The following is a 22282-nucleotide window of genomic DNA, read 5'->3' as shown; positions in this document are numbered from 1 at the left end:
GGAGGGTCCAGAAGAGATATCTTTCACCAATATTTTGAAATGTGTGAGGGGAGCCTCTTCACCCTTGGAAAGCTCCGAATCTACTCTTCCCTGTAGGCCAGATGGTACAGTGGGAACTGTAGTCCCTCAACTGGAAAAACTAAATGCAATGGGAGTAACTGGATCTAGGGGTGACAGGGGTCAAGTGGCAGCTCTCTGTCATGGAAGGCAAGGTGGGTGTGGTTACCGTAATGGACAGCAGCAATCAGAATAGTGTGACTCATGAAGATTAATGACATTGGCTAGTTAATCATGGTATTCCTAGAAGTGAAATAAATGGGAAGCCTATTAAATTCTTACATGATCTGTATAAACAGAAAAGTTCTAGGTCAAGTGAATTTGAATCATAAAAATGAAGTCACACCCCCTCAATCAATCTCTGGGGTTAAGCTAGTTTACAGACCCAGAACCTTTTAAAGGAAGGGAAGGACCTCTTTATAATACTGAAAATCTATACTATTAATCATTCTCCCAGACTTTCCTCAAAAGACCTATGGCCTTTTACCAGAAATACTCTCCATTGGGGAAAAGGAAATTATCAGGTATTTTGACCACTACAGGCTCTAAAATGACACTAATTTCAGAAGACCCAACACATCAGTGAGGTCCACTAGTTACAGTAGAGTCTTATGGAGGTCAGATGATCAATAGAGTTTTACCTTGTCCTTAGAACAGTGGGTCCATTGGTTATTTCCCTAGTTCCAGAATGCAGAACTGGAGTAGCCTTACTTAGCAGCTGGTACAATCCCCTACATGTGTTCCCTGACTTGCAGTGAGGTCTATTATTTTGGGAAAGGTCAACTGGAAGCAATTAGAACTGCTGCTATCTAGCCGGCCCTGGCTCCAAACATGATGGAAACATAAACTGATAGAACCAGCTAATGATGAAACACTGAAGGTGAATTTTGAAAATATACCACCATCTGCTGTATTTTTAGATACAAGTTAAAAACAAATAAGAAGAGCTTGCTGAAATTAAAGACTCTTGTTCCTTTCCAAACCATACATGTCTGTGAGATTGGTTTCTACATGAGCGTCATTCAAACAAAATCTAGAGATAGTGCAGATAGTCATCATATCATGCATTAATATCAATAAAACCTAGATTAGATGTGTTGACAAGAAAGAAACTATTTGCATTAGCCATATCAAAAATCTTAAATACTTATATACAGAGTATTTCTAAAGTGTGTGTATTAGTATTTATTATACAAAATTACATTCACATAAATTTTGTTTAGTAGGGATTGTAAAAAGTGTAGCAGCAATTTTCTATATTAATGGCCTATGTACATTCTTTTAATAAACAATATATGCTATTTTGAAATTACTTTCTTTATATATTATGTTAAAATGGGAAGATATTTTTGATTCTCAAAATAAATTGCTTTGTATTTTATGTATGTTTTATTTCAGTTTTCTAGTAACTTTTTAATATTTTTCCAAAATACTCTTCCATGATATATTTTAAAAAATGTGTTTCTTCCCTATAAATATTACTTTTAACTTTTCTTTTCTTTTTTTTTTTTTTTATTGAAGGGTAGTTGACACACAGTATTACATTAGTTTCAGGTGTACAACACAGTGATTCAACACTTATATACATGATAATTCTAGGTACCAGCTATCTCCATACCAAGTTGTTACAATATTTTGACTATATTCCTTATGCTATACATTACATCCCGGTTACTTATTTATTTTACAATTGGAAGTGTGTATAAATAAGTATATATATATATATATTTTGTGTGTGTGTGTGTGAGGGCATCTCTCATATTTATTGATCAAATGGTTGTTAACAACAATAAAATTCTGTATAGGGGGGTCAATGCTCAATGCACAATCATTAATCCACCCAAGCCTAATTTTTGTCAGTCTCCAATCTTCTGAAGCATAACGAACAGGTTCTTACATGGAGAACAAATTCTTACGTAGTGAATAAGTTACATGGTGAACAGTACAAGGGCAGTCATCACAGAAGCTTTCGGTTTTGCTCATGCATTATGAACTATAAACAGTCAGTTCAAATATGAATACTCATTTGATTTTTATACTTGATTTATATGTGGATACCATCTTTCTCTCTTAATTATTATTATTTTTAATAAAATGCTGAAGTGGTAGGTAGGTACAAGATAAAGGTAGAAAACATAGTTTAGTGTTGTAAGAGAGCAAATGTAGATGATCAGGTGTGTGCCTGTAGACTATGTGTTAATCCAAGCTAGACAAGGGCAATAATACATCCATGTATGCAGAAGATTTCTCTCAGAACTGGGGGGGGAGGTTCTAAGCCTCACCTCTGTTGATCCCCAATTTCTCACCTGATGGCCCCCCTGCGACTGTGCCTGTCTTAGGTTGTTCCTCCCTTGAGGAATCTTACCCGTCTCTGGCTAACCAGTCATCTTCCGGGGCCATACAGGGAAATGTTAAGTTGGTAAGTGAGAGAGAAGCCATATTGTTTGAAAAGGTTAGCTTTTTACTTCTTTGCATATTTATGCCCTGTGGCTTCTATGCCCAGCATTTGTCTTGACTTCTAACTTTTCTTATGTTGAAATAATTATAGAATCCCAAGGAATTACAAAAATAGTAAAAAGAAGTATCATATATCTTTCACCATATTTCTCCCAAAGATGATTACTTGAATAACTATAAGGTAATATCAAAACTAGCAAATTTAAATTAATATGATATGTGTACTTTAATTCTGTCATTTTATTAGGTTGGTGTAACCAACACCACAATCAAAATACCATAAAAGTCTGCCTAGTGCTACTTTTTTACAATCACACGCCTCCTCCACTTCCAATATCTCCACCCAATGGTAACAAAAAAATGTGCTCTCCATTCCTATAATATTATCAATTTCAAGAATGTTGTGTAATTAGAGTCATTCAGTATGTGATATTTCAAAACTTGTTTTTTTTTACTCAGAATAATGCCCTTGAGATCCTTTTAAGTAATAGAGGTTGGAACTCCAATGTATCTTTTGGCGACGATACGATTAAACCCATAATGATGGCTAACATTGGTCTGCAATTTCTTCCTCCCTCCCTCCCTCCCTCCCTCCCTCCTTCCCTCTCTCCCTTCCTTCCTTCCTTCCTTCCTTCCTTCCTTCCTTCCTTCCTTCCTTCCCTCCTCTTTCTGTCTCCCTCCTTCCTTCTCTCCCTTCCATCCATCCTTCACTCCTTTCGTTCTTCTTCTCCTTCCTTCCTTCCTTTCCTTTTTTTCTTCCATCCTTCCTTTCTTTTCAAGGTCTTTTCAACTTTTGATGTAAGTATTAGACTGGCCTCCAAAAAAGAGCTAAATATTATCCCTGCTCCGTTTTCTGATAAAGTGTGTGTAATTTTTATTTCTTCAGTGTTAGATAGAATAAACCAATAAAACTATCTTGGCCCTACATTTTCTTTATTGTAGCAAATTCAGTTTCTTTAAGGAAGTATAAGATGATTCAGATTTTCTGTCTTGTTAATTGTATTTTTCAAGAAATTTTATTATTTATTTTATGTTGTCAGCTTTGTTGGCATATAGTCTTTAATAGTGTTCTCTTATTATTCCTTAACATTTTTAGGCTCTAACTCCTTTTATTTTACTGCTATCATTAAAACTTGTTAACTCATTATTTTTTCAGTCATGCTACCATCTGAATAGAACTTCCCTCCTATGAACTTCATCATTTATTCTTCTACCATGTTTACTGAATACCCTGGGAGTGCTAGGTGGGAGCTGGAAAGCAGAGGCCAAGACATATATACTCTCTGCCTTCATAGAACTCATACTCTAGTGGATAGTGTGGCTATTAAGCAGCAATTTAGAATCAAGTTTATTTGGTATAATGATAAGACTTCAAGAAAGCCTTCATGAATCTGAAGGGTAAATAGAATTTAGTTAAAGACAAGAAGGATGTACTTTCTAGCCAAAGAGAAAGCTAAAGAAAAATTCTAGAAGCAAGAGATAAAGTATAGTCCAAGAAGTTAAATAAAAATACAAAAATAACTTCAGTATTGGCCGATGCAGATTGCAAAAAGAGTTTTTTGAATTAAATTAAAAAGAGATTGCATTAAGGGAGTAATAAGAAATGATATGGATAAGCATGCATGACCAAATGATAGAGTGCATGAAAGTCATAAGAGGTCTGACATTTTCCTAAATGGAATGGGAAACTATCATTTGGACTATGCTCTTTTGCTTAAAATACTTCAATAGTTTCCCATTCCATTTAGGAAAATGTATTTTAAACAAAAGAGCATAATGATAAAATTTTCATTTTTCAAGCCAACTCAGGGGTCAGTGTATAGGATATATTGGCAAGAAACAAGGTTAGAAGCAGGGAGGCGAGTTAAGAGTCTGTTCCAGTGATCTGTACAATATATGATGGTGCCTTAGCCAGGAAGTAACAGTGGAGTTGAAGATAAGTAAATGGATATATTTACCAGAACTGACTCAACCTCTTGTTTAATTGGAACTGTCAATAAGGGAGACAGTGCAGGCATGGGTGACACCGGTTTCTGGCTTAGATGCTTTGTGGTTGACCTACAATGGTATGAGAAACAGATGGAGAAATTTGATTCCAGGGACAGTGTTATTTTTGGATAAAGAGAGAAATTTGAGAGAGCTCTTGGCTACCAAGCAGAAAAGCAGTATAACACTGTTAGCCTGTCTGAACTCTGTAAAGATTGGAGTAGGTAGCTTCAACACTGGTACACAATATTTAGTTTACAGGTACAAGCAAAGTGAAAGTGACTCTGGGTCTGAACTGAATTAGAATTTTGTCAGACTTGTTGAAATGGAATAATTCAGACTGAGTACTGCTATAAAAGCCATTGAAAGACTGGATCATGGAATCTAAGCTTGTCAGGATATAAAGTAAAAAGGAAGGAATAGTTGGGTGAAGATAAAGTGATTCAATGGCTCACAGCATTGTATAAAACAAGAGCTCTATACCGAAATCTTACAATAATAAATAAGTGAAAGTAGCGATGTGGTGATTTGTCCCAAATTCAGATTAAAAATTACTCAACAAAAAGCACAGGGCAAATATTTCCAAAATGATGTAGTCAGCAGCCCATAGAGCCTCCCTGATTACCTCACAGCCATAAATATTCCAAGTTTTTTGACACCTTGCTATCTTCTTGCTTGCTAGATCCCATCAATATAGTTCTCAGAGACAATTCTGCAACAGTGTGATTACCAGTCAGGAAGAGATTCCCTTAGAGCAATACCTTTATACAGATAAATGTAAAATTACTTGACGGTTGGAATTAGTGTAGATATTCTAAGTAGTAATCTGAAATAAACCTTGAATTTGCATTTTTATAGTGAATTGAAAGGCAGACTCTTCTCCATGGGAACTAGCTTCAAAGGGTGGCACCTACTTAACACTCATTTTAAAAAAACTGTTTTAAAAATATCTTGCAAAGTAATTTTTTGATGGTTTTGGGTAACACATATTACATTTTAAACTTCTGAGTTGGCATTTTCCTCTTTTTATGCTGAATCTGTCAATTCGTTGGAATTTGTAATTTATGGCTCTGCAGCAATCCAATATTCTTTATCCTCAAGTGATCCTATTCACATTAAAATTTATGTTACACTGGTCAGAATCATTTAAGTACAAATTATATTTTGGAATCATGATATGATGCTTCTGAATGTGTTGTACTATGGGTGATATCCCTGCACATCTTTTTCCTGAAAGATCTTTGATAGTACAACAGAAAAAAGCTGAGAAATTAATGAAATGTGAAGTCCTTAAGCTATCTACCATAATACCATCTTTTTGAATAATTCATTTGCAGTTTCAAATGTTAATCGTCCTTCTTAATTTGGTTTCACTAATCTTTATTTATATCCTACTATTTACTGGAGCTTCATATAATCTAAGATTTTGGGGAAAAAAAACATCAGTAGCAGCCTCTAAATTCAAGTGCTTTTAATCAATCTTGTAGTGAAAGCAAACATCTAAAAAGATCATTTAACTTGAAGTTTAGGGCACATTTTTTGTGAATATTTATCAGCTAAAGGTCTGGTGGAGCTGAAAATGCACAAACACATATATGACTACACTGATCATCATGTGGTTGTGTTTTATTTGAGTAAAAATAATCTGTATCGGACAAAATAAAGCTAAAATGCTTTATTTTGTCCGATAGAGAATATTTAATGTTCCATTTATTGCCTAACACACAATAGCTTCCCTATAATTATGACTTTCCTAGTCCATGATTTGTTTTTTAAACCAGTTACAACGGTAACTTGAAAGCACAGAAGCCAAATACTTAGCAGAAGCATAAAACTGCACCTGTCCACTTCAGCTTGAATCTCTGCACATTATTTCTAGCTCCAAAGTGCTTATTCATGAAATAGGTGACCTTGCTATTCACTTAGAAACTGACTTTGTATGTTAATAACATTTCTCCAAATTAACCTACTTACACACAAGAAAATACGGATGTATTTTAGGGAAACATTTGACTGATTTAGGTGAACTGTTTTTTGTTTTCACTTCCAAGATTTTTCTGAAGGAGAAAATCTGACATCTCATTTTCACTGGTCAACAGGTGTTCCATGAAGCATTGCCTTCATACTTCCAGGCTGTGCAGTTTGGCCCCCTTGGGAAGCCAGAAGAGCCAGATATTCCCTGGGTCCAATCTGGCCAGTGTAAAAGCAGGGCAGTCTTTCTTCATCAGCCAATATGGGGCTTCATGGTTGACCAAATGTTAGTGGTGGTAGAGCAACCAGAGTTGTCTAGACTTGGAAGTCTACGGTTTATCATTCTGTCTGTCCCATAGGAAACAGGCAAGGGTGAAAGTCTGGGGAAAAGTGAATAGGTGAGTGGGTGGGACTGAGAGGATCTCATGTGGTACAAGAACTAGGTCTTCTATACTACCATTGTTTTTTAAAAATGTTGATATTCCTTTTCACATGTAATTAGTGATTTTGTTCTTCAGTTACCTCCATTGAGACTATAGATAAGAAACTTTCTTAACCCTTACCTTGCATCCCATGATATCAGCTATATTGGTCACAAAGGCTAAAAAAAATTTTCCTTATCCCACCAAGTTCAATGAATATATTCAACCCTCAGTAGGGCTCTTCCCAGTGGTAATTCAGACGACAAGGCTCCTTCTATTTACTACCTCCCACTGTTAACAAGTTCAAAGTTCTCTACAATGTTGAAGTCCTCTGGTGATCCCCTAAATCTGGACTTGAAACTTAAGGGTAAATTGCTTTAAGGAAATGACCTACTTTATTTTTACCCAAATTCCAGCAGCCAGAACTACTCACACTCCTTTCCCTTCTACTACTCTGGAATATAAAACAGATTTACTGAGTAGTTAGCATTCTCTGCCAAACTATTAGGTTTTCCAAAGAGGGAAGGGAATATATACAAAGAGCAATTTTAAGAAAGAATCCTGACAAAAAGACATTTGGCATTCCTACATTATTTCCACCATAGTGTTGCTGTCTACACATCAGAGTGTATTGTGCTTAGACATATATAATACTCTTGTGCAAGGTTTCAGCTTTCTTCAGTTTTGAGGGGAGCATGCATTTTTGGTCACTGTAAACTGATATTCTATAACTTTAAATTCAACCCACAGAGTAATGTTGTCAGGGAAACAGTAATATTAAGAAATGCATCAAATTCCTCATCTCAGCCCATTCCCCAAAAGGCATATTAGTCTAGTTGGGCATCCTTAACAGTAATCAAATTGGCAAATATCCAACTAATATTTTGTGAGCTGAGAAAAAGGTTTTCTCTAGGAAAGGAAAACAGAATACTCAAAACTAGCAAAAATATTTAATATAATAGTTTTTTAAATGGAAAATATGATGCCACACTATTTGTAGTTAGGGCTTAGCACATAGTAAGCATTGAATACATGTGAATAAGTATCTGCTAAATAGTGCATTTCTGTCTCATTATAAATAACAAGTTTTGCTTCTTTGACTTGAATAATAGTCGATAGCTGTCCTATAGAACGGAAACAATTTATGAGACTTCTGCTTGACAGGGAATCTAAATATTAAAAGCCAAAAATGTGATGTTCCCTTAACTCTGATGTCAATTACTGTATTTTCAAAGGACTATCATCAATTGCTAATTACATCAATATTCATATAATTCTGTGGCAAACATTTTCACCTTTTTAAGATTGCATTTTCCAAAATGGCCCATCTTTTGTGCTCTTTTTAATGTGACCTTAAGGTCCCTTCTATTGTATTTGGTGATGTGGTGGATATGTAGCTTGCCCACTCTCCACGTTGCAATTGTGCATACCTTTCTGATTGCTTCAACCCAAACAATATGGCTGAAATGATGCCATGAAATTGTCAAATTTGATTCTGAAAATGCTATGCAATCTCACCTTGCTCTCTTGGCATATTTACTTTCAGTCACATTCTCAGAAGAAGTCTAAATGAGACTTAAGGAAACTAATTATATGTGAAGAGGTTGCTTGTCAGTGCCCAACCAAAAGCCCAGCTGAGGTCTCAGACAACAAACAATATCAACAACCAGGTATGTGAATAAAGACACCTCCAGATGACTCCAGCTTCTAGCCAGAAAGTCTTCTCCTATGTAGCCCTATATACTGTGGACATGACACAAGCCACCCTGAACCCCAGCATCTATGACACTAGTAAAATAGTATTTGTGTATGTGTGCATTTAACGCAACTAGGTTTGAGATGATTTGTTATGCAGGAATAGTAACTGAAACAATTGCTCATTCAAACATAATTTCACATTGTAATTCCCCATTAAACTTTTTTTAGTTTTTTCCTAACTTTAACCGTATGTAACAATGTTGCATAGACACTTCACCCTCAATTGTTTCTATTTGACTTGGCTTCCACCAACTGTTCTTCACTGAAGAAACATTCTTCATTGACAATTGTACACATATATTTCCATTCAGTCTTCGGTTTGACTCTGATATTTATTCTAAATATTTTTGACTTTACCATTATTATATGATTTGATTATGGAAGACACTGGATTCCATGGGGGAAAAACTGTTAGTGATTTTTTCTAAACCATTAGATCCCCAATGCATAGCAAAGGACTGATGCATGCATGGTAAATGGCCAGTAAACACTGCACGAGTAAATGCATATGCATATGCAGCCACTTAAATCTGTTTCAGAAGTGTAGATAGAATGCTGGAAAAGCAGAAGTGTGCAATGCTTGACTTGTTATTTCTAAATGGAAATTTTCTATTTAGCTTATTTGTGCTCTTATTATTTAGTTAAGGATTTAAACATTTGATGATGAAATTGAATAAAATTGCATCACTGTATCATCCTATATATATTATAAAAATTGTAGCTATTCACTTGGCCAAAAATGTTCTCATCATTCCAATAATAATAACATGATGACAATAGTAACAATAGCAGCTAACATTTCTTACATGCTTACTATCTGTGTGCCAGAAATTATCCTAAGCTCTATGTGGGTCACTGAATTATTTTTTAAGTCAAATTTATTGAGGAATAATTTACTCACAAATTCACCCCTTAACTTTATGCAGTTCTATGAATTCCAACAAATAAATGCATGCAATCAGGAAACCATCACAATAAAGGCATAGAACATTTTCATCACCCCAAAATATTCCCACATGCCACTTTGTGGCCAATCCTTTCTCCCACACCCAAAGCCTAACAGCCATTTTCTGTCTACACAGTTTCACCTTTCTAGAATTTCATATAAATGGAATCATATTTTATGTAGCCATTTGGTGTAGTTTATTTCAGTTAGCATAATACATTTGCAATTCATCAATGCTGTTGCATTGTTTTTTTGTATTCCATTGTAAATCATAATTCCTATACCTTTTCCTAGTTGATGGGAATTTGGATTTAGTTTTGGGTTGTTATGAATAAACACCTGTATGTAGGTATTTGCACAAACATATGTTTTCATTTCTTTCATCTTTACCTAGAACTTGGGTTTGTTGCACTGTGTGGTGAATGGATGTTTAACATCTTAAGAAACTATCGTGCTGTTTCCCAAAGTAGCTGTGTCATTTTGCATTGCTATCAGTGCTGTATGAGAGTTCTAACTCGTTTGCATCCTCACCATACTTGATATTGATAGTTTCACTTTAAAGCTATTCTAACAAGTGTTCGTTGATAATTCATTGTGGTTTTAATTTGCATTTCTCTAATAATGATATGAACTATTCATAAATGTGTGATATTGATAAAGGGTTCTAATATTTTTCCCATTTCTAATTGGAGTATTTTGTAATTATTAAGTTGGGAGAGTTTTCATATATTCTTAACACTAGTCCTTTATTACATATATATTTTGAAATATTTTCTCCAAATCTGTGGCTTGTCCTTTGATTTTCTTAACACTGTCTTTCTGAAAGCAGAAGATCTTGTTACTATTTTTATTCTCATTTTGACAGAGACCAATATATACCATAATTTTTCTTTTATGATTCATGTTGCTGGATATCAAATCTAGGACTTAAGCCAAGGTTCTTTTTTTTTCCTTATAGTTGTTTTATAATTACCTCCTCTGTATGGCACATGATGTGTTTCAAGGTTTATTTTTGCATAAATACTTACAATTTTTACCAGACCATCTGAGAAATCATGTTAACTTATTTCATCTACATCATTGTAGATTTTATGATCCTACCATATGATAGTTAAAATTAAAACCCAGAGGGTAAAACAAACATAAAAACTACATTGAGTTGATTTATTAAAATATCCTTTCAAGTAAAATTATTTCCAAATTTGAAATTTGTTGAATATAAAATATTTGATTGTTGAAAAATATTTGGTTGATTTGCACAATGCTCTTGAAAAATATTTTTTTCTTAAATTGTGATAAATGAGTAAGTAACAAAATGAATAGATACAGTCAAATTTGAAACATTTCAAAGCATCTGTACTTAGTACACTTTAAGAAACAATTAGAATTATTTAATTAAAATAGGACTAGTTCTTGTAGCATCTTTGTTACCACATCAATACTCTGGAAAAGAAAGGTAAAATTTATTTATCTGTTTCTTGTTAATTTTTAACCAGTACTTGTGAAATATAGAACCTAGAAATTTTCATTCTTAGGAACTGAGAAGCAATATATAAACAAATGAATATGGCTGCAATCCCACTACAAGGGGTTAGCTAGACTGACTGGAAAGGGTGCGGCATTTCTGCAGGCCCACAGAATCTGTTCGGAATCATCTTGGGATTCAGGATTTTCAAGGCATTGCTCACATATCCACGTATCAAGTTGCAGAACTTCTCTTTCTGAATAAGGACCCTGACATGGCTTCACAGACTTGCTGATTTTGAGAATTTAGTCTTCACTAGAACTCTGCTTATGTTTTTTATAATCAAATTTGGGACCTATTACTCAGTTCTCTCTGCCTGTGGCTATAGGGAATTAGAGTCTCTTTATGTGTGTCTAGGATGTCTGATATTCACATGTAGTCTGAAATGGGTGATTAGTCACCCTCAGCCTTTCACTGTCATTTTCTAAAACACTGATTGCCCCCAGAAAAAGCCAACTGATTCCGTGATCCCTGTAATGTTTTCCTCCTATGAACTCGCAAATGCCTGGGCTTCTGCTCTCACGACTGCATGTCCTTCCACCACAGCACTTTACCAGGCACCCTGCTATTTCTTCCCAGGACGATCTATGTTCCACCATCAGCCATCCGACCAATGGAACATAGACAATGGAAACAGAATTCCCATTTAGACTCTGTTTTATAAGTCCATTCTTGGCACCAAAGGTAGTCTTTCTCATGTTCAATAAATCAGATGTAGAGATGGAGGCTCACACACCCTTGGTTTATTTTGGGATGCTCTCAGTACCAACACCTGGAGGAAGTGGAGGGAGTCCTCAGATTAGGCAGTCACACTCTGATGTAACTTTAACAGAAGCCTTAGCTAGTCCACGGGGAATTGCAAATGTTGTGACGACCTTTCATAGATGCTCTTAATTGAGGCCAAAGGGCCAGGCTTTGTACCCCTGCACTGACCCGGCAAGGCACGTGCACCCTCTCTGGGACGAGGAGGAACGAGGTAGCTCTGGCTGGTGGAGAGCAAAGCCTGAAGAAGGCCTTACTTCTGGGTTGCCAGCAGACAGATCCCCAAGTACATGGAGATGAAGCACTTCGGTTTTGAAAGGGAAGATCTCTGAATCACACCACAGCACCCAATCCCATGTTTGCTGTGTTTAATGAACCCAAGAACTGACACAACACACTATGTCAGACCCTAAAGGAGAGCTGTGAACATTAGCTGATATTTGGAAGAGATGCCCAAGAATCTTGCTTCCTTGTTTGTTCTCTTGCACCCTCAATTTTTTTCAGTTCTTTCCTCACCAAGTTCTGAAATTCCTTCTCTATCTAACCCCCGCAAGAGTTGCTATTTGCTCTCCTGGGCTTGGAGCTCATCTCTGCAGCAGGGCTCAGGTTCATGGGTCTCGTAGGGCCTTCAGATCCCCTTTTGTTGTGTAAAAAATTGGCTGTTTTGATTTCCAGGTCTCTCATTTGGGAAATTCAGAGAGTAGTCATTGTCTGTTTCCTTAGAGTACATAAGAATTTGGCTAATTCCAACTTTCTGAATAAATTTATAGGTTATTTGGACCTTGTTTAGAAATACATTAGTTAATAAATTTAATGGATATTCATTGAATGTTTACTTTGCATTAACCACTGGACTGGTCCTCAATTATCTTTGTGAATGTTGGAATCGGATAGCTAGTCTCAATTTAAATGGATTCCCAGATATTTTCCCGTAACAGTTTGGGGCCTGCATCACCTAAGAGCCAAAAGACTATAGATAAATTAACTTGCTTCTTTGAGGTGTTTCCATACGAATCAGTTGTCTATTAATATAATAAGGCTGTATAATAAAACTCATGCAAAGTGTTATTTATTGCTTATGAATCCTGCATCAGTTGGGAATTTGGGGTTTAGCTGTGCTCATGCATCTGCAGCTCAGCTCATCTTGGCCAGGCCATACCATATACTGGCAGGTTGGTTGTCTGCAGGATGGTCTAGGACGACATTGGTTAGGACAGCAGGACTGCCTGCTACTAGATCTTTTATTCCCTAGCATGCTAGTCTAGACTTTTTCACCGGGCACTGGCAGTGTTTCAAGAGAAAGAGCCGAATTCTCTTCAAGGCCTCCTGAGGCCTCAGTTTGAACGTGGCACAGCATTACATCTGCTGCCTCCTCGGACAGAGTGAGGTGCAAGGCCAGCACATTTTCAAGGCTGCGTCAATAGACTTCTACCACTTAACGGGGTGAATTTTGAAAAATCACATTGGAAAAGGGTATGAATGCCAGGAGGGGAATGATTGAGGATATTTTTATAATTAAAATCAGCCTCAATATAGAGCGAAGCTTTCTACTAGGCAGTTTTTTTCTCCCTACACATTCCACAGCTTGTTCAATCTCCAAATTTTTGGATACCTAAATAAAACCTTAACTATTAGGTAGGATTTCTGAATCTATTTGCTACTAACAAACAAAACAAAATATAAAATATTCAAGGCTGTTCAAAATAAATAAGTAAATCTTAGCAAGCTCAAACAATCTAGCCAATAATACAAAATACAATTTTCATTTTCCTTGTTAATTCTATTTGATTGCTGGCCACCAAAATAAACACCAGCACAACTGTAGGATTTCAGTTCTTTCAAGTAGGAGTTGGAAATAACAGAAATAGAAATCAGGGGGATGCAAGGTCAGCACGTGATACAGCCTTATAATTCTGCTCTACCTGCTGTTCCTGCTGATACATACGTCTCACATACTAAGCACTCAGCTCAGCTGTACTGTGATGCCAGCTTTCTCTTATTATTAGTTTTATATCAAAGTGATTTCTGTAGTGAAGAAATAAAATGAATTGCAGGAAGGCAAAAATTCAGAGTAAGTTTGGTATAATTTTGGAAACTGAAATGAAGAATACAACAGAAAAGATTTAGGCATTTTACATCTATGCATGTTAAGTAAGATAAACTAAACAAACATATGTTCAATTGCTTACAAGATAATTGTGTGTGTGTGTGTGTGTGTGTGTGTGTGTGTCAGGGGTGTAAAAATTATTTTTTCTTTGTACACAGATGTCATTATGTAGAATATCTCTGAGGTCATCTGTAGCCATAAGGCTGAATATGATGATTAGCAATTATTTGTATTCTCTATTTGTGTCTTATTCTTTGACTTATTAAGTATATTTCAGGGTTTTTATATTATCATTAATAGCAGCTCATCGGTTTGGACATTGGCATCTTTTTTGTCTGTAGGTTTATCTGTTGCACGGCAGCTGTTTCACATTCGTGGAATTCCACTTCATGAAGATCAGAATTAAGAACCAATCCCACTGTCCTAAAATTCAATTTATGCTAGAATGAGTGATTTGAAAAAACAGACAGTTTAATTGTTGAGATATCATTTTCAAAATCAGTATGCAAGAGTCTTCTGCTACTGACAAATAGCTTTATTATTATTTGTGTTTGTGTTTTTTATCCATTTATGTAGATAAAGGTGATGAAATTTAAGGACAGTAATGTCTCCATGTGCTCTCTCTTGGACCTAAGCATTTCTTATCAGTGCGAAGTTGATTGCGAAGACACGTTTGAGGAAGAAAGCCTAAGGGAGCAAGCTCTCGACTACCTTATTTCTCCGGGTTATCATTCGTCATAGAATATCTGTAATCAACACAGCATCTCATTTGAGTGTTGATACTAAGCATTGACTTGGGGTCAAATGATTATAGAAGCAGCAAATATTTCATATAGCAATATATGTAGCAGTTTAGATAAAATAGTAAGTGATGATGGGTACATACAGAATTCTGTAGTCCAGAGTTTATCATAAAATAGTCTACTAGGAAAAGAGTTACCATGATCTATGCTGTTATCCAGGCTCATATTTACTGAAGTAATACTGTTTTTCATTGTTTAGTAATTTTTCTATTCAACATTGTTTCATTGTTTTTATCTTTATCACCTGATTTGACTCCTGACACAATCCAGTGAGATAAAGGCAGTTTTCCTCTTTTACAGATGAGAAAACTGAGGCATGAGTTCTTTAAATACTCCCCATATTTGACATTCATGTATTGCTAATACTCCAGAGATAATTAGATTGGCAAAAGAAAAGGGCAGTTATGTTATTCCATTCATAGGGATATAAAAAATGAACAAAGTGTATAAATAAGATAAAATTAAGTAGTGGTAGGCAATATGATATAAAAAAAAGAAAGTGGTGTAATTTAAAAGTTGTCACTGGAGCTCCTTTAAACTGTGTGAATAAAGCAAGGTATAATGAGGGATTCACATTTAAACTGAAACTTTAATGTCAAGACAGAACTAATTTTGTGGAGATCAGGAGAGTACACAACCCGTGGAAAGGCCCTTGAAGGGTAGAAGCCAATCTGGTGTGCTTTTAAACCCAGAAAGAAAGCCAACGTGGCTGGAGTGAGCGAAGTGTAATTGGTATGGCATGAAGTCAGAGAGTTAGACAGGGAACCAGATCCTGTAAGACTGGCCATTATGAAAGGTGTAAGTTTCATTATAAGCTAAATGGAAAATTATGGGAAGGTTTCAGGCAAGAAAAGATCTTGAATATGAAGTTAAATTTTTGGAAGATCATGTTGTTTGCTTCTGGACGAATGGGTTTTAGAGCTGGAAGCCCAATAAGGGTCTCTCGCAGCTGTCCATGTATGCAGCATGAAGACCCGGACTTGGGGAATCACAGTGACAGCACAGTGTAATAAACAGATAGTATACAGATTTAGCAAAAGTGTCCGAAGATTTGCATATAGATTAATAGAATAAAGAAAAATAAGGAATGAAAAACAACTCCTAAGATTTTGTATGAACACCTGGGCAGATAATGATACTATTTATCACATCAGGGGTAAATTGATGAGTTGATATGGTAAAGTTGGTCTACTTGTTAGAATTAAGTCAAAATGTCACATGAGTAGGTGATGCATATTCCTCAAGTTCAGAGAAGAGGAGAAGGCTGTTATTAATGTCGGTCTTATTAGTCATATACATTTAAAGGCATGAGACTAAATGAGATCCAGGGTGTAGATAGAGAAGGGAGATCAGGGCATTGGAACACATCAGCATTTAGACTTTCAGCAGAAATATTTTTAGAGATAAAATTATTATTGTTGAAATATTTTCACCTTTTATTAATGGCTGTAACCCTAGTGATTTATGGTACCATTATCTCATACTTTATATGTATATAATCCAAATTATTAGCTTTTAATATTAGATGCTCTGTTCTTAATTTTCAGCTTTCACCTTTATTTATTTTTTCATGGAAAAGGAGTTTCTTCTTTGTCATGAATGGAATTTGTGGTAAGACTATGTTGGCACCAAATTTACATATTTTTTTTCAATGACAGTATTCATTAACTCTACACTTTTTCCCCAATAGGAAAAAAAAGACACCCTGAAATGCAGGAAATAACTGTTAAATAAAATGGAATAACTTCCACATGAGGCTCTCAGAGACAATTATTATAACCAGAGTAGATAGCTTTATATATAGTTGACCCTTGAAAAACAGGTTTGAACTTGTAGGTTCACTTATACATAGATTATTGTCAATAAATATATTGGAAAATTTTTCAGAGATTCATGATAATTTGAAAAAACACTTTCTTTAGCTTACTTTAGTGTAAGAATACAGTATATTAATACATTTAACATAAAAAATATGTGTTAATCTACTGTTTATGTTCTTGTTAAGGCTTCCAGTCAACTGTAAGTTGCTAGTAGTTAAGTTTTTTGGTAGCTGACAGCTATATGTTGATTTTTCTTACTATACTGGGGTCGGTGTCCCTAACCCCTGTGTTGTTCAAGGGTCAGCAGCATGTCTTATTTCAGATTGCTTCACTGTGTATAGTAACTAAAACTTTTGTTTTTCTCTACCTTCAAAACAAAACAAAACAAAACAAAAACTCTCCCTTATGCACAGAATGACGTCAATAAGAACAATCACACATGTACACAACACAGACCTTTCATAAAAGCAAAAAAGGAAAGGGAACGGAACTGTTGGCCAAATGTGAAATTGTGCCTGAAACTATTCTTGTTAATTATTGTTGAAAACAACCCATCAATGGATTAGGCTAAACTTAGAAAATTTCATAAAATGAGAAATGCGCTGCTTCTGTGGAGGCACAAAATCCTTGGGGGGTCTTATTTCCAAACTAAGAAGCATTTTGAACTGCATGTGGGGTATATTTGTATTGAAAGGATTCAAGTACAGTTAGTTTTCAAGGTTGAGGGGCATTTAAGATGGTGAAGGAACAGGGAAGTATGCGTCAAAAATTATCAAATAAATGCAATTTCTTTAACACTAGCCCAGGATCTGAATTTGGATACTTTGGGAACCATATTTTAAGTCCCTCAAGGAGAGTACTTACTATTCAAATCATGGATAATATACTCCAACTGAAGCAACTGTTTTATAGATCTGTTCCATCAGGAAAGTCTTTCTTCACATTTTCTTGCTGGCACATCTAGTTCTTAAGCTTTCTTTCCTCGTGTGCTGACAAAACAAGGACTCAGCAAAACCAGTGCCTAGGCTGTGTGAGGCTGTGTGATTTGGGGGTGGGGTGCTGTGGCAGTTAGAGCCCTTGGAAAAGCCTTTACACTATAGTGATGCCACAGGTCTTCAGTTTATCTTGAAAAGGCTTGGCTTGAGTTCAGGGTGGGGCCTTTTTTGCCTTGATGTGAACTTCTAACATACTCTCTAAACTCTTCAAATTGTGAACGATGCAAACAAAATCTAGTTCATTTGTTTCTCATAGGATCCTGCCACAAAATTTGAGGCTGGTTTGAAGTCAGAGAATGTTAGTAATTTGGGGAATGTTTATTTCTTTTTCTGTTTTCTTAAACCCTTGCTATATGGTGAAACTACTTCCTAGGAGAACAGAATGTTCTCCAAAGCTGAAGAACCAACCCTGCTAAGCAAATATTCATGTCATCAATTACCATTTTTAAATGTTTCAAAACATTCTTCGAAGTAATCCTTCCTCAAATCCTGTTTGAAACTGGATTCATATAATGGTCAAGTGTGTAAACATCTTGAGGAATTAAATGGATGAAGGCAAAATGAATTGTGTCATGTATAACATTGTTATCTTTAAAGGAATGCCTAGAGAATTTCCTTCTCAGGATGCTGGTACATCCAGATGGAGGACTGGTAAACCTAGTAATTCCTAAGTCATGGCAGGAAATGTGCTGAGGATTTATAAAAAGTAAGTTTAGTGAAGAAGGGAGCTGAAATACCTGAGTGTATATAGAAATAGGCTGTTTATTCCAATTTTACATGATCCTTTCTATTCCATTTTTTTTTCCATTTGTCTTTACCCAAAATTTGCCAGGCTTCTTTCATCATAAGGACTATTTCTAACGCTAATTTGGAATTCTATTAAGTAATATGATAGCCACTCAGTGTTTTATTGAATTAACAAATATAATTAAGAATTAAATATAAATTACTTCCAGTGTTACATATATTATCAATGATAATAAAATCAAATATTCACACCCTTTCAAATTGCCATCAATAAATTACACTATTAGAAATATTTTTTTCAAAATAACTACATATAAAAATAAATGTAAGTATACTTGTGAGCATTGAGCAAAGATTCTTTTTAATAAAGCAAGTTACTTAAAAAACCTTGTTTTCTCCAATAATGTTGCTACTGAAATGGATGATGTAAAAATACATATAACATTGATTAGTACAGAAAATAATTAAACCCATTAAGATATAATTTATTCGTCCCACTCATTACCACTGCCTGCTACATTAACAGGACCTTGACAAATGAATCCTGGCAAAGGAATTTTCTTTGAAAATTTAGAACTTTAAATGTGTGAAATTTTAAAGCACATATCTTGGATTTAGGTGTAACATATGTATTATTTTACAGCCCATGAAAAATTCAGGGCTGTGAATATGGGGGGGAGGCGTGACCTTATTTCTCTGTTGGATCTATTCCACATTGAGCTTATCAAAATTTGAACTTAGATTCCCAGTGAGCATTATGTAAGGGGTGTTTTAAACATTCATCCCTTAGCTGACCTTAAATCTAGAAGGAAATGTCAAATTTTCCTTTGTTTATTGCTTTCTTCAGTTTTTCATTCTTGTATTTCTTCCTTCTTTCCTTCCTTGTTATGACACAATTGTGAAATTTTGAATATGAACTGATTACTAGGCAATTTTTGAGATTATTGTTAATTTATTTGTGGGAATGTAATTGTGGTTATGTAAAAGAATATCTTATTCTTAGGAGATGCATGCTGAAGATTTTAGAAATATAGTGTGATGATGTTTGCAATGTATTTTCAAATAATTTCAAAAATATATACACATAGAGGCATATAGAGCAGATCTGCCAAATTTTAACACATATCAAGTCTAGGTAGAGAGTATGTGGGTGTTATAAGTTTTTTCCTATTCTTCTGAATGTTCAAAAATTTTTAATATGACATTTGGGGAAAAAAAAACTGTGTTGGTCAATTTTTTGTCAGTGTAGCTAGGCTATAATACCCAGTTGTTTAATCAAACAGTAATCTAGATCTTGCTCTAAAGACCTTTTGTAGATGTGGTTAATATCCACACCCAGTGTACTTTAAGTAAAAGAGATTGTCCTAGATAATCAGGGTACGCCTCATTCAATTAGTTGGATGTCTTAATTAAAGAACTGAAGTTTCCCTGAATAAGGGCATCTGCTTGTGACAGAAGCTCCTGCCCGAGAGCTCCACAGGCCTGCCCCACGGACTTGGGACTTGCCTAGCCAGACTCCAGAATGAGTGGAGCCAATTCCTTGCAAGGACTCCTTTCATATGTAGCTTCGACTGGTTCTGGCACTCTGGGTGAACCTTGACTGATAAAGAAGACCCTTTCTTCCAAGCATAGAGTAGGTGTGGAGACATATAAGTTCAAAAAAAAAAATACAATATAAAGAGGTAAAAGCTATATAAGAGATTATCACAAACTTCTATGATACACTATATGACAGGTCACTAGCTCAGACTGGGGGCACAATTTTGAAGAAGGCTGTGCAACTTCCCTAAGGAAGAGAAGCAGGGTTCAAGATCTGAAAACCATGCCATAAATGAAAAAAGGAAAAGAAAATTATTTTCAACTATATCTAAAATTAAGTGGGTTTATTAACATAAGAAAGGTAGCTTTGGGCATTAGATACAAACACTGGAAACACTATTTGAAGAGGGTTGCATGACTGTATTGACTTTTCTAACAGCCAACTAAAAGGTGTAAGTTATGGGTAACAGCATTTTTTGGGGTATACACACCTTCTGATTTACATACTTTTTGAAGGGCTTACTGTAAATTAAAGGTAAAGGTAGAGGATACTTAAGTTTGCATTTCCTATGTGGATGGCATGACTACTTGTCAAATAAAGTTATTTTTTCATAATTTTAGCACAAGTTAAACTTTCTTAGCATAGAAGATTACCTTTTTAATCTAGTCAACTAATTTACTCTGAACTTGTTTATAGAGATTTTAGATTTAAAACTGGAAATAAAATGCCTAAAATCTAAAGATACCATCATTGGAAAAGACTAATTTCTATTTCCAGATTTCTCACTTTAATCCCAAATAGCCAAAACAGGAAGACTGGAATAAGCAGCACGGAGGTATGAAAGGTGGTGGTAAGAGATGGAATGAAGATAAGAAACAGACTTCTGCTTGAACCTGGAAAAGTAGAACCATCAGTTTCTTTCATGTTCTAAATAAATGACAACTTTTGACCATATTAATTTTTGTCAATCTGAGTCATTTTTTCTTCTTATTATTTCCTTTTCTGTCCATTTCAGTCTCAATATATGGCTTTCTACTTCTTATTGAATACAGTTCCTGCTAAGAATATAAGTTTTTTTCAGAAGTCTTTTTTTTTTGTGGTCAGAACTTTCAAGACCCATCTAATCAAACTTTAAATCAAAGCATGGTTAGTTTGCTTCAATGAACAAACATGAGCTGTGTTTATGAAGGAAGCCTAACCACTCAGATGTCTTTCTGTCTAGGAAGAAACTGAAAATTGAAAGAACAATTCATTGGCAATGTTTGTTTTGTCTAACCTAAATGTGAAATAACTCACAACTGTGTTTTCATTCACCCATTGTTCAATCACCGAAAGCTTCATAAGAATCTAAAGCAAAAATTGCTGAAATATATATTTGGGAAAAATTAACCCTAATATGAATATGGAATGCCAAAAGAAATAAAATGGTTTTATGAATACCTTCTACAAGCAGAACAGTTTCTAAATGGAAGGCAATGCAGAAAACACTGAATGAGGACAGCCAAAGCAGGAGGACAGATTGAGCAATGTGGATTCATCGGAATTCTGTCCCCTAGATCAAGACACATGGCAAATCAGAGTTGGATATCTGCTCAAGCTTAGAGGCTGGCTACATTCACCCAGCTTTCACAATTTCTGATACTTATGAAAGGCATTTTCAAGACCACACATAGCACCTGCAAGAGAGAGAATAAGGTACTCGCAATGTCACCAACCCTAGTGGATCATTGATTTAATAATCTGTGATTTTAAACAACAATAGCAATGACAACATTTTAAAGCTAAAACTTTTTAAAAAAATTTTTTGCATAAAGACCATGATGCACTAAATATTTTGGGGATTTTCTTGCACTACAACAATAAACAACGTTTTCAGTTTGAGGAAAACCTTTTCCCTGTTTTCTGCTCAGTTCTAGAAATGTAAGGTAAACTATGCTGCTTTTTTTTTTGCTTTAAAGCATTATAAAGAACAAATGATTCCAAGTGTCTCTATACCCTGTCAGCTTCTTCTCCCAAGGCTGGTCAGAGAGGTACACTGAACATGCTACAGATCATTATTTTATCTATAAAAACTTGTCCCATGGGTGTGAAGCAGAAAGAATAATTGTTGAAGTCAGGAATGGCCTGTGTCCCCACCCTTGTGATTAACTCAAGACAAGAAGGGATGAGGCAACAGCAGATCCTGGAAAACTCAAACTTGAGATAGAAACCGTGCTCTTGTTTTTCTCAACAGATTATGCTATAACAGTGCCAGACGAGCCTGCAGTTTTGGGAAGAAAGACCAGGAAGGGAGAATAGGCAACAACAGCAAGGAGAAATGTCCTCATTTCTCAAATATTCTTTTATGATTTAGAGTATTGTTAGAGTGCCAAAAATGACTTTTGTA

At 35.3% G+C, this 22282-nt stretch overlaps 1 long non-coding RNA gene across 1 annotated transcript in view; it reads left to right on the top strand.

Moving 5' to 3' along the window:
* The window catches only part of LOC130681679 (uncharacterized), a 38738-nt gene extending 17902 nt beyond the window's left edge, over positions 1 to 20836 (top strand). Inside the window, exons 2-3 of the long non-coding RNA XR_008994976.1 lie at positions 8440 to 8563; positions 20674 to 20836. This is a non-coding gene — a long non-coding RNA (uncharacterized LOC130681679). The remainder of the gene's footprint in view (positions 1 to 8439; positions 8564 to 20673) is intronic.
* The last annotated feature ends 1446 nt before the right edge of the window (positions 20837 to 22282 follow it).

This window comes from Manis pentadactyla, chromosome 1, assembly GCF_030020395.1.
Source record: "Manis pentadactyla isolate mManPen7 chromosome 1, mManPen7.hap1, whole genome shotgun sequence".
Taxonomy (NCBI): domain Eukaryota; kingdom Metazoa; phylum Chordata; class Mammalia; order Pholidota; family Manidae; genus Manis; species Manis pentadactyla.
Note: the sequence above shows the minus strand (reverse complement) of the source record. Positions and strands in the feature narration are given on the sequence as shown.